Source organism: Polistes fuscatus, unplaced genomic scaffold (assembly GCF_010416935.1).
Source record: "Polistes fuscatus isolate 324 unplaced genomic scaffold, CU_Pfus_HIC Scaffold18, whole genome shotgun sequence".
Lineage (NCBI taxonomy): Eukaryota > Metazoa > Arthropoda > Insecta > Hymenoptera > Vespidae > Polistes > Polistes fuscatus.
This window is the reverse complement of record NW_025113086.1, coordinates 3,793,791-3,805,211: the sequence shown is the minus strand read 5'-3', so window position 1 is coordinate 3,805,211 and position 11,421 is coordinate 3,793,791.

Here is an 11,421-nt window from a genome sequence, read left to right as displayed (position 1 = left end):
GCATCCCTGAAGTAGATCCTCCTTCGCTAAGAGTGCAAACAAAGAATCTACCCGCTACCCTTCAATTAAAAGACACGAGAAAAAAAAGTTTATTACAAAAAAGTATGAACAATGAAGTGTAGCCAATCCTCAGGTCGTCCGTGTCCACGTCTGTGCATTTTGTACTCTGTAAAGGGGGGGGGCATCAATTTAAGGGGGTCTCATTTTTCCCTGTATAATATATATAATAACGAATGCGAATGCAGTCGAACGTAGATTGACCAATCCTCGGGTCGTTGTTGGAAAATGTTGGAGTTCTGGCAAAATAGAATTATTTCATCTGTGAACAAAAAGAAAAATTAAAGTGTAGCGTTGAAGGGGGGAGTAGGATATCATGATTTAGGGATAGGATTGCGGAGTAGGTCATGATTTCTCCCAATTTTCGTAGATGGGAGAGAATCAAGGCTCGCGTGGGCAGGGTCGCATCCCTGAAGTAGATCCTCCTTCGCTAAGAGTGCAAACAAAGAATCTACCCGCTACCCTTCAATTAAAAGACACGAGAAAAAAAAGTTTATTACAAAAAAGTATGAACAATGAAGTGTAGCCAATCCTCAGGTCGCCCGTGTCCACGTCTGTGCATTTTGTACTCTGTAAAGGGGGGGGGCATCAATTTAAGGGGGTCTCATTTTTCCCTGTATAATATATAATAACGAATGCGAATGCAGTCGAACGTAGATTGACCAATCCTCGGGTCGTTGTTGGAAAATGTTGGAGTTCTGGCAAAATAGAATTATTTCATCTGTGAACAAAAAGAAAAATTAAAGTGTAGCGTTGAAGGGGGGAGTAGGATATCATGATTTAGGGATAGGATTGCGGAGTAGGTCATGATTTCTCCCAATTTTCGTAGATGGGAGAGAATCAAGGCTCGCGTGGGCAGGGTCGCATCCCTGAAGAAGATCCTCCTTCGCTAAGAGTGCAAACAAAGAATCTACCCGCTACCCTTCAATTAAAAGACACGAGAAAAAAAAGTTTATTACAAAAAAGTATGAACAATGAAGTGTAGCCAATCCTCAGGTCGTCCGTGTCCACGTCTGTGCATTTTGTACTCTGTAAAGGGGGGGGGGGCATCAATTTAAGGGGGTCTCATTTTTCCCTGTATCCGTGTGCTTCAACGACTTGCGATTGTAACCATCTAAGACGATAAACAATCGATTTCGCTAAGCGTGGAACTCGTCAATATCCTTTCGTCATTCTCAAGCATTTCGAACGAATGCGAATGCAGTCGAACGAAGATTGACCAATCCTCGGGTCGTTGTTGGAAAATGTTGGAGTTCTGGCAAAATAGAAATTTTCATCTGTGAACAAAAAGAAAAATTAAAGTGTAGCGTTGAAGGTGGGAGTAGGATATCATGATTTAGGGATAGGATTGCGGAGTAGGTCATGATTTCTCCCAATTTTCGTAGATGGGAGAGAATCAAGGCTCGCGTGGGCAGGGTCGCATCCCTGAAGTAGATCCTCCTTCGCTAAGAGTGCAAACAAAGAATCTACCCGCTACCCTTCAATTAAAAGACACGAGAAAAAAAAGTTTATTACAAAAAAGTATGAACAATGAAGTGTAGCCAATCCTCAGGTCGTCCGTGTCCACGTCTGTGCATTTTGTACTCTGTAAAGGGGGGGGGCATCAATTTAAGGGGGTCTCATTTTTCCCTGTATATATATATAATAACGAATGCGAATGCAGTCGAACGTAGATTGACCAATCCTCGGGTCGTTGTTGGAAAATGTTGGAGTTCTGGCAAAATAGAATTATTTCATCTGTGAACAAAAAGAAAAATTAAAGTGTAGCGTTGAAGGGGGGAGTAGGATATCATGATTTAGGGATAGGATTGCGGAGTAGGTCATGATTTCTCCCAATTTTCGTAGATGGGAGAGAATCAAGGCTCGCGTGGGCAGGGTCGCATCCCTGAAGTAGATCCTCCTTCGCTAAGAGTGCAAACAAAGAATCTACCCGCTACCCTTCAATTAAAAGACACGAGAAAAAAAAGTTTATTACAAAAAAGTATGAACAATGAAGTGTAGCCAATCCTCAGGTCGCCCGTGTCCACGTCTGTGCATTTTGTACTCTGTAAAGGGGGGGGGCATCAATTTAAGGGGGTCTCATTTTTCCCTGTATAATATATATAATAACGAATGCGAATGCAGTCGAACGTAGATTGACCAATCCTCGGGTCGTTGTTGGAAAATGTTGGAGTTCTGGCAAAATAGAATTATTTCATCTGTGAACAAAAAGAAAAATTAAAGTGTAGCGTTGAAGGGGGGAGTAGGATATCATGATTTAGGGATAGGATTGCGGAGTAGGTCATGATTTCTCCCAATTTTCGTAGATGGGAGAGAATCAAGGCTCGCGTGGGCAGGGTCGCATCCCTGAAGAAGATCCTCCTTCGCTAAGAGTGCAAACAAAGAATCTACCCGCTACCCTTCAATTAAAAGACACGAGAAAAAAAAGTTTATTACAAAAAAGTATGAACAATGAAGTGTAGCCAATCCTCAGGTCGTCCGTGTCCACGTCTGTGCATTTTGTACTCTGTAAAGGGGGGGGGGGCATCAATTTAAGGGGGTCTCATTTTTCCCTGTATCCGTGTGCTTCAACGACTTGCGATTGTAACCATCTAAGACGATAAACAATCGATTTCGCTAAGCGTGGAACTCGTCAATATCCTTTCGTCATTCTCAAGCATTTCGAACGAATGCGAATGCAGTCGAACGAAGATTGACCAATCCTCGGGTCGTTGTTGGAAAATGTTGGAGTTCTGGCAAAATAGAAATTTTCATCTGTGAACAAAAAGAAAAATTAAAGTGTAGCGTTGAAGGTGGGAGTAGGATATCATGATTTAGGGATAGGATTGCGGAGTAGGTCATGATTTCTCCCAATTTTCGTAGATGGGAGAGAATCAAGGCTCGCGTGGGCAGGGTCGCATCCCTGAAGTAGATCCTCCTTCGCTAAGAGTGCAAACAAAGAATCTACCCGCTACCCTTCAATTAAAAGACACGAGAAAAAAAAGTTTATTACAAAAAAGTATGAACAATGAAGTGTAGCCAATCCTCAGGTCGTCCGTGTCCACGTCTGTGCATTTTGTACTCTGTAAAGGGGGGGGGCATCAATTTAAGGGGGTCTCATTTTTCCCTGTATAATATATATAATAACGAATGCGAATGCAGTCGAACGTAGATTGACCAATCCTCGGGTCGTTGTTGGAAAATGTTGGAGTTCTGGCAAAATAGAATTATTTCATCTGTGAACAAAAAGAAAAATTAAAGTGTAGCGTTGAAGGGGGGAGTAGGATATCATGATTTAGGGATAGGATTGCGGAGTAGGTCATGATTTCTCCCAATTTTCGTAGATGGGAGAGAATCAAGGCTCGCGTGGGCAGGGTCGCATCCCTGAAGAAGATCCTCCTTCGCTAAGAGTGCAAACAAAGAATCTACCCGCTACCCTTCAATTAAAAGACACGAGAAAAAAAAGTTTATTACAAAAAAGTATGAACAATGAAGTGTAGCCAATCCTCAGGTCGTCCGTGTCCACGTCTGTGCATTTTGTACTCTGTAAAGGGGGGGGGGGCATCAATTTAAGGGGGTCTCATTTTTCCCTGTATCCGTGTGCTTCAACGACTTGCGATTGTAACCATCTAAGACGATAAACAATCGATTTCGCTAAGCGTGGAACTCGTCAATATCCTTTCGTCATTCTCAAGCATTTCGAACGAATGCGAATGCAGTCGAACGAAGATTGACCAATCCTCGGGTCGTTGTTGGAAAATGTTGGAGTTCTGGCAAAATAGAAATTTTCATCTGTGAACAAAAAGAAAAATTAAAGTGTAGCGTTGAAGGTGGGAGTAGGATATCATGATTTAGGGATAGGATTGCGGAGTAGGTCATGATTTCTCCCAATTTTCGTAGATGGGAGAGAATCAAGGCTCGCGTGGGCAGGGTCGCATCCCTGAAGTAGATCCTCCTTCGCTAAGAGTGCAAACAAAGAATCTACCCGCTACCCTTCAATTAAAAGACACGAGAAAAAAAAGTTTATTACAAAAAAGTATGAACAATGAAGTGTAGCCAATCCTCAGGTCGTCCGTGTCCACGTCTGTGCATTTTGTACTCTGTAAAGGGGGGGGGCATCAATTTAAGGGGGTCTCATTTTTCCCTGTATAATATATAATAACGAATGCGAATGCAGTCGAACGTAGATTGACCAATCCTCGGGTCGTTGTTGGAAAATGTTGGAGTTCTGGCAAAATAGAATTATTTCATCTGTGAACAAAAAGAAAAATTAAAGTGTAGCGTTGAAGGGGGGAGTAGGATATCATGATTTAGGGATAGGATTGCGGAGTAGGTCATGATTTCTCCCAATTTTCGTAGATGGGAGAGAATCAAGGCTCGCGTGGGCAGGGTCGCATCCCTGAAGAAGATCCTCCTTCGCTAAGAGTGCAAACAAAGAATCTACCCGCTACCCTTCAATTAAAAGACACGAGAAAAAAAAGTTTATTACAAAAAAGTATGAACAATGAAGTGTAGCCAATCCTCAGGTCGTCCGTGTCCACGTCTGTGCATTTTGTACTCTGTAAAGGGGGGGGGGGCATCAATTTAAGGGGGTCTCATTTTTCCCTGTATCCGTGTGCTTCAACGACTTGCGATTGTAACCATCTAAGACGATAAACAATCGATTTCGCTAAGCGTGGAACTCGTCAATATCCTTTCGTCATTCTCAAGCATTTCGAACGAATGCGAATGCAGTCGAACGAAGATTGACCAATCCTCGGGTCGTTGTTGGAAAATGTTGGAGTTCTGGCAAAATAGAAATATTTCATCTGTGAACAAAAAGAAAAATTAAAGTGTAGCGTTGAAGGTGGGAGTAGGATATCATGATTTAGGGATAGGATTGCGGAGTAGGTCATGATTTCTCCCAATTTTCGTAGATGGGAGAGAATCAAGGCTCGCGTGGGCAGGGTCGCATCCCTGAAGTAGATCCTCCTTCGCTAAGAGTGCAAACAAAGAATCTACCCGCTACCCTTCAATTAAAAGACACGAGAAAAAAAAGTTTATTACAAAAAAGTATGAACAATGAAGTGTAGCCAATCCTCAGGTCGTCCGTGTCCACGTCTGTGCATTTTGTACTCTGTAAAGGGGGGGGGGCATCAATTTAAGGGGGTCTCATTTTTCCCTGTATCCGTGTGCTTCAACGACTTGCGATTGTAACCATCTAAGACGATAAACAATCGATTTCGCTAAGCGTGGAACTCGTCAATATCCTTTCGTCATTCTCAAGTATTTCGAACGAATGCGAATGCAGTCGAACGAAGATTGACCAATCCTCGGGTCGTTGTTGGAAAATGTTGGAGTTCTGGCAAAATAGAAATTTTCATCTGTGAACAAAAAGAAAAATTAAAGTGTAGCGTTGAAGGTGGGAGTAGGATATCATGATTTAGGGATAGGATTGCGGAGTAGGTCATGATTTCTCCCAATTTTCGTAGATGGGAGAGAATCAAGGCTCGCGTGGGCAGGGTCGCATCCCTGAAGTAGATCCTCCTTCGCTAAGAGTGCAAACAAAGAATCTACCCGCTACCCTTCAATTAAAAGACACGAGAAAAAAAAGTTTATTACAAAAAAGTATGAACAATGAAGTGTAGCCAATCCTCAGGTCGTCCGTGTCCACGTCTGTGCATTTTGTACTCTGTAAAGGGGGGGGGCATCAATTTAAGGGGGTCTCATTTTTCCCTGTATAATATATAATAACGAATGCGAATGCAGTCGAACGAAGATTGACCAATCCTCGGGTCGTTGTTGGAAAATGTTGGAGTTCTGGCAAAATAGAATTATTTCATCTGTGAACAAAAAGAAAAATTAAAGTGTAGCGTTGAAGGGGGGAGTAGGATATCATGATTTAGGGATAGGATTGAGGAGTAGGTCATGATTTCTCCCAATTTTCGTAGATGGGAGAGAATCAAGGCTCGCGTGGGCAGGGTCGCATCCCTGAAGTAGATCCTCCTTCGCTAAGAGTGCAAACAAAGAATCTACCCGCTACCCTTCAATTAAAAGACACGAGAAAAAAAGTTTATTACAAAAAAGTATGAACAATGAAGTGTAGCCAATCCTCAGGTCGTCCGTGTCCACGTCTGTGCATTTTGTACTCTGTAAAGGGGGGGGGGGCATCAATTTAAGGGGGTCTCATTTTTCCCTGTATCCGTGTGCTTCAACGACTTGCGATTGTAACCATCTAAGACGATAAACAATCGATTTCGCTAAGCGTGGAACTCGTCAATATCCTTTCGTCATTCTCAAGCATTTCGAACGAATGCGAATGCAGTCGAACGAAGATTGACCAATCCTCGGGTCGTTGTTGGAAAATGTTGGAGTTCTGGCAAAATAGAAATATTTCATCTGTGAACAAAAAGAAAAATTAAAGTGTAGCGTTGAAGGTGGGAGTAGGATATCATGATTTAGGGATAGGATTGCGGAGTAGGTCATGATTTCTCCCAATTTTCGTAGATGGGAGAGAATCAAGGCTCGCGTGGGCAGGGTCGCATCCCTGAAGTAGATCCTCCTTCGCTAAGAGTGCAAACAAAGAATCTACCCGCTACCCTTCAATTAAAAGACACGAGAAAAAAAAGTTTATTACAAAAAAGTATGAACAATGAAGTGTAGCCAATCCTCAGGTCGTCCGTGTCCACGTCTGTGCATTTTGTACTCTGTAAAGGGGGGGGGCATCAATTTAAGGGGGTCTCATTTTTCCCTGTATAATATATAATAACGAATGCGAATGCAGTCGAACGAAGATTGACCAATCCTCGGGTCGTTGTTGGAAAATGTTGGAGTTCTGGCAAAATAGAAATATTTCATCTGTGAACAAAAAGAAAAATTAAAGTGTAGCATTGAAGGTGGGAGTATGATATCATGATTTAGGGATAGGATTGCGGAGTAGGTCATGATTTCTCCCAATTTTCGTAGATGGGAGAGAATCAAGGCTCGCGTGGGCAGGGTCGCATCCCTGAAGTAGATCCTCCTTCGCTAAGAGTGCAAACAAAGAATCTACCCGCTACCCTTCAATTAAAAGACACGAGAAAAAAAAGTTTATTACAAAAAAGTATGAACAATGAAGTGTAGCCAATCCTCAGGTCGTCCGTGTCCACGTCTGTGCATTTTGTACTCTGTAAAGGGGGGGGGCATCAATTTAAGGGGGTCTCATTTTTCCCTGTATAATATATATAATAACGAATGCGAATGCAGTCGAACGAGATTGACCAATCCTCGGGTCGTTGTTGGAAAATGTTGGAGTTCTGGCAAAATAGAATTATTTCATCTGTGAACAAAAAGAAAAATTAAAGTGTAGCGTTGAAGGGGGGAGTAGGATATCATGATTTAGGGATAGGATTGAGGAGTAGGTCATGATTTCTCCCAATTTTCGTAGATGGGAGAGAATCAAGGCTCGCGTGGGCAGGGTCGCATCCCTGAAGTAGATCCTCCTTCGCTAAGAGTGCAAACAAAGAATCTACCCGCTACCCTTCAATTAAAAGACACGAGAAAAAAAAGTTTATTACAAAAAAGTATGAACAATGAAGTGTAGCCAATCCTCAGGTCGTCCGTGTCCACGTCTGTGCATTTTGTACTCTGTAAAGGGGGGGGGGCATCAATTTAAGGGGGTCTCATTTTTCCCTGTATCCGTGTGCTTCAACGACTTGCGATTGTAACCATCTAAGACGATAAACAATCGATTTCGCTAAGCGTGGAACTCGTCAATATCCTTTCGTCATTTTCAAGCATTTCGAACGAATGCGAATGCAGTCGAACGAAGACTGACCAATCCTCGGGTCGTTCTTGGAAAATGTTGGAGTTCTGGCAAAATAGAAATATTTCATCTGTGAACAAAAAGAAAAATTAAAGTGTAGCGTTGAAGGTGGGAGTAGGATATCATGATTTAGGGATAGGATTGCGGAGTAGGTCATGATTTCTCCCAATTTTCGTAGATGGGAGAGAATCAAGGCTCGCGTGGGCAGGGTCGCATCCCTGAAGTAGATCCTCCTTCGCTAAGAGTGCAAACAAAGAATCTACCCGCTACCCTTCAATTAAAAGACACGAGAAAAAAAAGTTTATTACAAAAAAGTATGAACAATGAAGTGTAGCCAATCCTCAGGTCGTCCGTGTCCACGTCTGTGCATTTTGTACTCTGTAAAGGGGGGGGGCATCAATTTAAGGGGGTCTCATTTTTCCCTGTATAATATATAATAACGAATGCGAATGCAGTCGAACGAAGATTGACCAATCCTCGGGTCGTTGTTGGAAAATGTTGGAGTTCTGGCAAAATAGAAATTTCATCTGTGAACAAAAAGAAAAATTAAAGTGTAGCGTTGAAGGGGGAGTAGGATATCATGATTTAGGGATAGGATTGCGGAGTAGGTCATGATTTCTCCCAATTTTCGTAGATGGGAGAGAATCAAGGCTCGCGTGGGCAGGGTCGCATCCCTGAAGTAGATCCTCCTTCGCTAAGAGTGCAAACAAAGAATCTACCCGCTACCCTTCAATTAAAAGACACGAGAAAAAAAAGTTTATTACAAAAAAGTATGAACAATGAAGTGTAGCCAATCCTCAGGTCGTCCGTGTCCACGTCTGTGCATTTTGTACTCTGTAAAGGGGGGGGGCATCAATTTAAGGGGGTCTCATTTTTCCCTGTTTAATATATATAATAACGAATGCGAATGCAGTCGAACGAAGATTGACCAATCCTCGGGTCGTTGTTGGAAAATGTTGGAGTTCTGGCAAAATAGAATTATTTCATCTGTGAACAAAAAGAAAAATTAAAGTGTAGCGTTGAAGGGGGGAGTAGGATATCATGATTTAGGGATAGGATTGAGGAGTAGGTCATGATTTCTCCCAATTTTCGTAGATGGGAGAGAATCAAGGCTCGCGTGGGCAGGGTCGCATCCCTGAAGTAGATCCTCCTTCGCTAAGAGTGCAAACAAAGAATCTACCCGCTACCCTTCAATTAAAAGACACGAGAAAAAAAAGTTTATTACAAAAAAGTATGAACAATGAAGTGTAGCCAATCCTCAGGTCGTCCGTGTCCACGTCTGTGCATTTTGTACTCTGTAAAGGGGGGGGGGGCATCAATTTAAGGGGGTCTCATTTTTCCCTGTATCCGTGTGCTTCAACGACTTGCGATTGTAACCATCTAAGACGATAAACAATCGATTTCGCTAAGCGTGGAACTCGTCAATATCCTTTCGTCATTCTCAAGCATTTCGAACGAATGCGAATGCAGTCGAACGAAGATTGACCAATCCTCGGGTCGTTGTTGGAAAATGTTGGAGTTCTGGCAAAATAGAAATATTTCATCTGTGAACAAAAAGAAAAATTAAAGTGTAGCGTTGAAGGTGGGAGTAGGATATCATGATTTAGGGATAGGATTGCGGAGTAGGTCATGATTTCTCCCAATTTTCGTAGATGGGAGAGAATCAAGGCTCGCGTGGGCAGGGTCGCATCCCTGAAGTAGATCCTCCTTCGCTAAGAGTGCAAACAAAGAATCTACCCGCTACCCTTCAATTAAAAGACACGAGAAAAAAAAGTTTATTACAAAAAAGTATGAACAATGAAGTGTAGCCAATCCTCAGGTCGTCCGTGTCCACGTCTGTGCATTTTGTACTCTGTAAAGGGGGGGGGGCATCAATTTAAGGGGGTCTCATTTTTCCCTGTATAATATATAATAACGAATGCGAATGCAGTCGAACGAAGATTGACCAATCCTCGGGTCGTTGTTGGAAAATGTTGGAGTTCTGGCAAAATAGAATTATTTCATCTGTGAACAAAAAGAAAAATTAAAGTGTAGCGTTGAAGGGGGGAGTAGGATATCATGATTTAGGGATAGGATTGAGGAGTAGGTCATGATTTCTCCCAATTTTCGTAGATGGGAGAGAATCAAGGCTCGCGTGGGCAGGGTCGCATCCCTGAAGTAGATCCTCCTTCGCTAAGAGTGCAAACAAAGAATCTACCCGCTACCCTTCAATTAAAAGACACGAGAAAAAAAAGTTTATTACAAAAAAGTATGAACAATGAAGTGTAGCCAATCCTCAGGTCGTCCGTGTCCACGTCTGTGCATTTTGTACTCTGTAAAGGGGGGGGGGCATCAATTTAAGGGGGTCTCATTTTTCCCTGTATAATATATAAAAACGAATGCGAATGCAGTCGAACGAAGATTGACCAATCCTCGGGTCGTTGTTGGAAAATGTTGGAGTTCTGGCAAAATAGAATTATTTCATCTGTGAACAAAAAGAAAAATTAAAGTGTAGCGTTGAAGGGGGGAGTAGGATATCATGATTTAGGGATAGGATTGAGGAGTAGGTCATGATTTCTCCCAATTTTCGTAGATGGGAGAGAATCAAGGCTCGCGTGGGCAGGGTCGCATCCCTGAAGTAGATCCTCCTTCGCTAAGAGTGCTAACAAAGAATCTACCCGCTACCCTTCAATTAATAGACACGAGAAAAAAAAGTTTATTACATAAAAGTATGAACAATGAAGTGTAGCCAATTCTCGGGTCGTTCGTGTCCACGTCTTCGCATTTTGTAGCCTGTAAAGGGTGGCATAAATTTGAGGGGGTCTTTTTTCTCTCTGTATTTTCTCTCTGCTTCAACGATTAGCGATTGTAACTATCTACGACGAGAAACAATCGATATTTGTAAGCGTGGAACTCAACTATAACCATCTCTCTGTCTCTGTTGCTCATGTTAGATAGATATAGAGAGAATCCCTCAGCTCCTTTTGCGGAGAGGAACGTGGTCGTCCGTATGGGCGGGAGTTTGGAATATCTGAGCTTCGGGGGCGCTAATTAATTGGTCCGTAAATTAGCGAAGCCAACAATGGGTAGCCGGGCGAGTCACGGTATTGCCGGTACGCGTGCGAACTTAAGAATATGCGTGATCTATGCGGTATTTCGGTATCCGCGTCTCCTATACCCGCTTTGCTAAGCGAGCTTGGGAAGCGGATCTTTTCTTATAAGTTGCAATCCCTCTTCTGCATTCTATTCTCCGAAAGTGCTACTTCTGCTGGCTGCCTAGCTAGAATCCATATTCTTTAGGCAAGTGGAAAAAGAAAGTAAATCGATCGAAGATCGAAAGCGACTAAGGGCCGTAGGATTTCTTTCGAGCACTCCTCCCACGCGTAGGAGAAATCCAAGGTTTCGGGGAGGGGGAATCATTATTCGGAATAGATAGAGATAAAAAGTAGTCGACGGAAAGGAGCAAAAAATGATCGGGAAGCTTTCCGCCGTCGGTGGGTGAGTAAAAACGAGCCAGAAGCGACAAAAAGCACAAAAGGACGGCAGTAGTCCGCTAATGGGCAGACAACGAGCGTCGCTTAGGGACGCGAGAGCGAGTCAAGGAGTTTTCTGCGCGGGAAACT